Source organism: Helianthus annuus, chromosome 13 (assembly GCF_002127325.2).
Source record: "Helianthus annuus cultivar XRQ/B chromosome 13, HanXRQr2.0-SUNRISE, whole genome shotgun sequence".
Taxonomy (NCBI): domain Eukaryota; kingdom Viridiplantae; phylum Streptophyta; class Magnoliopsida; order Asterales; family Asteraceae; genus Helianthus; species Helianthus annuus.
The window spans coordinates 169,980,719-169,988,469 of NC_035445.2; positions in this window are offsets into that span (position 1 = coordinate 169,980,719).

A 7,751-nucleotide genomic window follows, 5' to 3' on the forward strand; every position below is an offset into this window, starting at 1 on the left:
GGTATACTATGTTGTTATTAAGTTACTATTGGAGTTTATGCATCCATTCTAGAAGTTTTAACACATATTACTATTGGAGTTTACTATTGGACTTAACACATTCTGGAAGTCTTAACACACTATTGGAGTTTATGCATCCATTCTGGAAATCTTAACACATGTTATAATAGAGGCTTAACACACGTTATATCTGGTTTACTCTGTTGTTATTAAGTTACTATTGGAGTTTATGCATCTATTATGGAAGTCTTAACACATATTATAATAGATGCTTAACACATGTTATATATTTCAGTCACTTAATACATGTTACAGTATGTATATACACATCATGGTGTTTTGGAAACCACTAGCTTATACATGACACCATGTTAGGTCAAACCAAGATTATAACAGAGGCTTAACACATTTTATCCCAGGTATACATGACACCATGTTAGGTTAAACCAAGATTATAACAGAGGCTTAACACATTGTAAACCACTAGCTTATACATGAATACATGTCAGGTTACAAAAAGATTATAACAGTGGCTTAACACATGTTATACATTCCAAAATGTGCAAAACAAATGACCTGTTTCATATTATATATTCAAAAATTACCGGTACATGTGTTACCATAAATGGCTCGTTTCATATTACACGTTACATACTAACTTGTACATTTATTACTTGTACAAGTTTTACGCTCAGTATCCACATTATCGGATATTTTAAACATCAACAAAAATAAAATAGATATTACTTGTTTTTTTAATTAACAAAAGGTTAATACATGTTATATATCATTCTATCATGGCCTTAACACATGTTATACATGAACACATGTCAGGTTTACATCATGGTGTTCTGTTACAGCATGAACCACTAACACATGTTATAAATGAACGAAGACTTCTTTCCCAAAGGATGTGACTTTTTCAATGTCCCCACATTAACGTCGCCTACATCCATCCAACTTGTCAATTGAATATCTTTTATGGATCTGTTTCTGTAAATCAACACACGTTATATATCATTCTAACAGGTGCTTAATACATGTTACGGGCCTGTCTCTGTAAATCAAGCAACCCAACAAAAAAAATATTGTTAAGATCAAAAGCCCCAAACAAGCAACCAAACCAACAAAAAAAAACCTGTTCAAATTCTCATCCTAAAGTTTTGGATTTATTTAAAATACATTAACATTAACAATTACTAGAACACACATTAACTTCGCCTACATCCATCCAGCTTCTCAATTGAATATCTTTATGGGTTTGTTTCTGTAAATCAACACACGTTATATAACATTATAACAGGGGGGCTTAACACATGTTATGGGCATGAGTCTGTGAATCAAGCAACCAAACAAAAAAACACTTATTGTTCAGATCGAAAACCCAAACAAGCAACTCAAACCAACAAAAAAACAGCTACTGTTAAGATCAAAAGCCCCTAACAAGTAACCAAACCAACAAAAAAACCCGTTCAAAATCTCATCCTAAAGTTTTTGATTTATTTAAATAAATTAACATTAACCATGGATACCCCATTAACCAATACTAAAACACTTTCAGCACACAAAAACATATTAACAACCATTTCAACAAAAAATCAAGTGTGAAATGATATTTCAAGAACACTTACCGGATCTATACCCGTCCGATGAACACGAAGAAGATCTTCAAACCTTCTTCTCACACCCACACTCGTGCGTGTGCCTTTGTGATAAAGATTGTTGGGTTTCTCTATCTAAAACATCAACTTTCTCTCTCTAAAAACATTCATCTTGTCATCGCTCTTCTCACACACACACTCGTGCGTGTGTGTTTGTGATTTTTTCAGACCACATGACGCTGTAATTATCTTCAAATGAAGATCACCATTGAAGGATCACCATTGAAGAGCATGAAGCTTTCTTCTTTTCAATGATGAAGAAAGAGGAGAGAGATAATAGTTAATTGAAAGATTTGACTAGAAGAAAGAGGAGAGAGATGATGACACAAGTGGGTTTTGTCATTTTCAATGCCAAAAAGTGGGTTTTGTCATTTTCAATGCCAAAAAGTGGGTTTTGTTCTACCGAAAATGCCCTCCCAGACTTTCAAATGTGTATTATACTATTTCTTTTAATTATAATTGTTACTAAAATGATGAGAGCCATTGATCAAGTTGGATGAAAGACAATCAATGGATGAGGTTGGGTTTCCAAAGTTTTTTAAAAAAGATGGGGTTTCTTATAGAGCCCAGCCCTATATATATATATATATATATATATATATATATATATATATATATATATATATATATATATATATATATATATATATATATATATATATATATATATATATATATATATATATATATATATATATATATATATATATATATATATATATATATAGGGCATGGATCTACAGAAAACTTATTTCTACTAAGAAAACCTAGGAAACCCAATCTAGACCATTGATCATGATCATCCAATGGCTCATAAAATTTGAAGCATTTTTGAATTAAATTAAATAGAGTGGTAAAGTCAAAAAGGTACTTCAAGGGCATATGGGTAAAATTACCTATGATATTATTACATTTTATATATTATATTCATATTGATTAGACATGCATGATATGAAAAGGAGAGAGAAGCACAATTACCTATAACAAATACTCCCCTTTCTCTCTTTCTCTCTCAGACCTTCCTTTCTCTCTCAGACCTTCCCTTTCTCTCTTTCTCTCTCAGACCTTCCTTCTACCCAAAACCCACCGTCGGATAAGAAAGAAACAGGAGAGAGAAAAAGGCTGGAGAAGAAAGAAGCCGGAGAAGAAAGAACTATAAGTTTGATTCGCCGGAGAAGAACTATAGCCGGAGAAGAAAGAAGCCGGAGAAAGAACTATAAGTTTGATTAACCGGAGAAGAAAGAAGCCGGACAAGAACTATAAGACATGTTTGATTCGGAGAAGAACTATAGCCGGGGAAGAAAGAAGCCGGAGAAAGAACTATAAGTTTGATTCGCCGGAGAAGAAAGAAGCCGGAGAAAGAACTATAAGTTTGATTCGCAAGTAAGTTTGATTCGGTGTTTTATACTCTTATGTTTTTTGAACTCCCGAAATGTAGGTTTAAGACATGTTTTTTTTTTTTGAATGCCCGGAGAAGATGATCTGACCGGAGAAGAAAAGGGGCATCGGAGAAGATGATCTGACCGGAGAAGAAAAGGGGCACCGGAGAAGATGATCTGACCGGTAAAAGTTGCCGGAAATGGAAGAAAGCAAGAACTAAGTGCAGAAGCAAGTAAGTTTGGTTCGATTTTTTTTTTCAGTAGGTGTTTTGATCGGTGATGATTTTTTCTTTTTTCCGATCGGTAGGTGTTTTGATCGGATAAATGTTGGGTTTTCTATTTTTTTCTGATCGGTAGGTGTTTTGGTTCTATCGGTGTGTGATTTGATCGGATAAATGTTGGGTTTTCTGTTTCTGTTATTACCATGTGTTAAACCTCTCCTATTAGGTAAACATCTTAGTGTAACATGTGTTACACCTGTCTTATTTTTATCAAATTATGTAACATGTGTTAAACTTGTATTATTTTTATCAGATTAGTTAACATGTGTTAAGCTCTCATATTTTTTCCAAGTTATGTAACAAGTGTTAAACTTGTCTTATTTTTATAAAAATAGGTAACATATGTAAAACCTGACTTTATTTTATCAAAAACATATTATGTAACCTGTTTTATTTAAATGAAATTAAGTAACATGTGCTAAACCTGTTTTATTTGCAGCAACAAAGAGAGTAACAAGATCGCAAACTGGTAAGATACTGAAAAAGCGAAAGAAAGTAGACGAAGAAACGGACGATGAATGGGATGAAGAAAGAGAAGAAACGGACGATGAATAGGATAAATTATGGCCATAACCCAAAATACAATATGACCATTCTGGTCTTCTCTGTAATATGTTGGTGTCTTGATGTTAAATTATTATGGTGGGAAATGTATTTGGTTACCAGTTATCAGTTACATGTGTTATTAGTTAACATGTTTTATTCATTACCAATTGTAAGAAAAGTAGTAGACGAGCATTGGGTGGTCAACATATTGTTTTATCAAAAACATGTATTTACTATGGGTGGTCAACATATTGTTTTATCAAAAACATGTATTTTTTTGGGATGCAACAACTATATGTAACATGTGTAACCTTGACGTTGTAACACATGTAAAATGGCTATACATGTGTTACATATGTTAGATGGAGAAACCAGTGAAGAATGGGAACAAGAAGTCGATGAAGGGCAGGTGGTGGGTACCTTTGACGTTGCACAGAAGTTACCCTCTGGTGTAACATATGTTACAAACATGTGTTACGCATGTTCAACCCCTTTGTTACCAAAAATCGGGGCTGCACATATGTAAGACATGTTTGTAACTTATGTTACACTAGAGGGTAACACATGATTGATCACTTTTGGATCATTTGTATATATTTAAGTCTGTATAAACCTACAACATCGAAACCCCCAAAAAGGTTACACATGTTATGACAGAATGGGAAATGTGTAGCAGCGTTTAATACTGTTGTTTCACTCTATAGTGTGTAACATGTGTGACATGGCATTTGTCAGCAAAACATATAACTTGTAAGGAGATACGGTTGTATCTTTAAAACATGTTTACCTATAAATACTTACATGTTACAGGTTGTATCTTTAAAACATGTTTAAACTGGAAACTGGAAACACTTACAAAATATAAAGCAGAGTTACACAAGATGTAACATGTGTAAACTGGAAACACTTGTGTAACATTTCGGTGTAACACATGTTAGATGTTGTATCTTAAAAAACATGTTTACCTATAAGTGCTTAAAAAATATAAAGCATAGTAGGAACACAACTTTTAAGGATGTTACAAACGTTGTAGATAAGATGTTACATGTGCACACACAATTAACATGTGTAACATGGCGACAAGTGTCATGTGTAATCTTTTTTTGTTACCCTAGGGTGCTAAACGTATTACAACGTTCATAACGCACGTAAATTTATACTAACATCCATCCCTATGTCCACAGATGATCTAGAACATACTCCACATTACCATCTTTACGAGTCTTCTAATGGCACTAAATTGTAGACACCGAATGTCAACGAGCAATATCATCCTATTAATGTTAAATCATATGTCACACTGAAAGAACTTCTTGTCATGTATAAGACTTATGACCAATAAGCTGGGTTCAATGTAAAAAATATACGTTAATGCAGTTTTTTTATCTACTAATAACATTGTTAATAACAACTCTAGGTACATATGTAACATGAAGTGTATCGTTTGTCCCTTTAATTCGTTACGCTAGTCTCATATACTTATAGTTACATATATTACTTGTTTGTTCATTGATATGACATTTTGGATGACGTAATGTTGTTACATATGTAATTTTACTAAGTTTAAATTGACACCAAAGGGACTGACATATGTAACATATGTTACACTATGGGGCAACAAATGTAACACATGTATAGTCATCTTACACATATTACATATAGGTGTTACATGTGTTACAACGTCAAGGTTACACATGTTACATATAGTTGTTGCATCCCAAAAAAATTGTCGTCACATCAACATCCGTATTCATCCAAAAATGGGCATACTAACAATGAAAATGAAAATAAAAATGAATTTTATATCAATAGTTGTAATGCTTCTAAAAAATGGTCTTCACAACAACATCCATCTTCACAACACATAGCAGCCAACCAAAAAACACACCATCGTCACCACGAAAACCTGATGATGCGTTGTAATCCTTCGGCGGGCTTCGCTTCTTGATAACCATCTTCATCTTGAACACAAAACATTTTTTCACCTGTGAACAAAATAAGTACATCAATATTAGTTTCTATAGTTAAAACTTATTAATCTCCTATGTAACATGTGTAACGTGGCTATACATGTGTTACCTCTCTAGTGTAACACATGTTACAAACATGTGTTACATATGTGCAACCCCCCTTTGTGTCCAAAAAGGGTTGGGGTAACTACAAGTAACTTGGGTAACGTTTACTACATATGTAGCTAATTATCCCACCAAAAAAACACGACTTTTTATTTGTAAAATAAACGAGATATTCCGAATAAATTATGAAGTTTATACATTTTAACATTTAACAACCAATCTTAAAAAAACGTTTTAACATTTAAACTTACTATTACATTAAGTAAAAACCTTTTGTAACACGTAAAAAACCTAACACGTGTTGCATTGGATGTATCTTCAAGCTGAAGATGGGATTATAAAAGGAAAATGCACAACACTAAAAAAGTTGTAACACGTGTTACAACGGTTGTGTTAAGAACTTTCAAATAAACAAGTGTTGCAAAGTGGATGTTTTTAAATAACTGTTTAAATCGACGTAATAGAGATGTGTAAGTAGGTAATTTTCTTTTGTAACACGTATTACATTGGATGTATCTTTACGTTGAGGATGGGATTATAAAAAGGAAAATGCACAGCTGAGTAAAAAGATGTAACACGTGTTACGACGGTTGTTTTAAGAACTTTCAAATAAACAAGTGTTACACCGTGGATGTTTTAAAAAAACTGTTTTCATCCATTTGTAATAGAGACGTGCAAGTAGGTAAAAACCTGTTGTAACACGTGTTACATATGTGCAGCCCCGATTTTTTGTAACAAAGAGGTTGAACATATGTAACACATGTTTGTAACATGTGTTACACTGGAGGGTAACTTCTGTACAACATCAAAGGTACCCACCACTTGCCCTTCATCGATTTCTTGTTCCCATTCTTCATCGGTTTCTCCATCTACCTTCTTTCGTTATCGTTCTGTTTCTTTATCGTTCTGCTTTCGCTTATTAGCCAGCCTACCCGTCACGGACCTGGTCATTCTCCTCACTCTTGCAAATACAACAGCCATAGTAAATACATAATAACACAAGTAATATTTCCGGAGTTATTTAACACAACAAACAGGTACGAGATAGGTAACACATGTTACCTGAAACTGTATTCTGCACCAAAACTACACAATCGTCAACAACTATCTTCTTTTCGTCAAGCAACGCCCTCACTACAAAGTGTTACCTGAAACTGTATTCTGCACCGAAACTACATAATCACACTCTCTGATGCACTCGGGACGTTGCATTGTTTCTGCACACACCTTTCCACCCTACGCCTTCACATTTTAACAAAAAATGCCCACATTCAGCTAATCCGACACTAAAAACACAATCTCAATACTAAATCTAACAACATTACCAAACCAAACCGCTTAAACAGAGAAAAAATAACATTTGAACAGTCCTAAACAAACAATAATCACAAATTAAAAAAGACTGAAAAAAAACCAAAGAATCCAAACCAAATGACACCTAACCGAGTATAAAACCAGAGAATCCAAACCAAAATAAAACAAGAGAATCCAAAAAGACTGAACCATACTTGGACTGGATCACTAACCGGAAACCTGAACCGAGTCCCGATCTGCGGCTGACTCGAATCTGAACTGAGCTAAAATCAGAATCCCCACTCCGGTTGCCTGTAACACCGTCGTCGGCACCGACGGTTCGTCGGAGAACCTCCATCGCTGTAGACGAAGGCTTGTAATCAGAATCCCCACTCCGGTTGCCTGTAACACCGTCGTCGGCACCGACGGTTCGTCGGAGAACCTCCACCGCTGTAGACGACGTCTTGTCCGTCGTCCATCGTCGTCTTCTTCTCTCTCTTAAATCTCTCTCTCTAC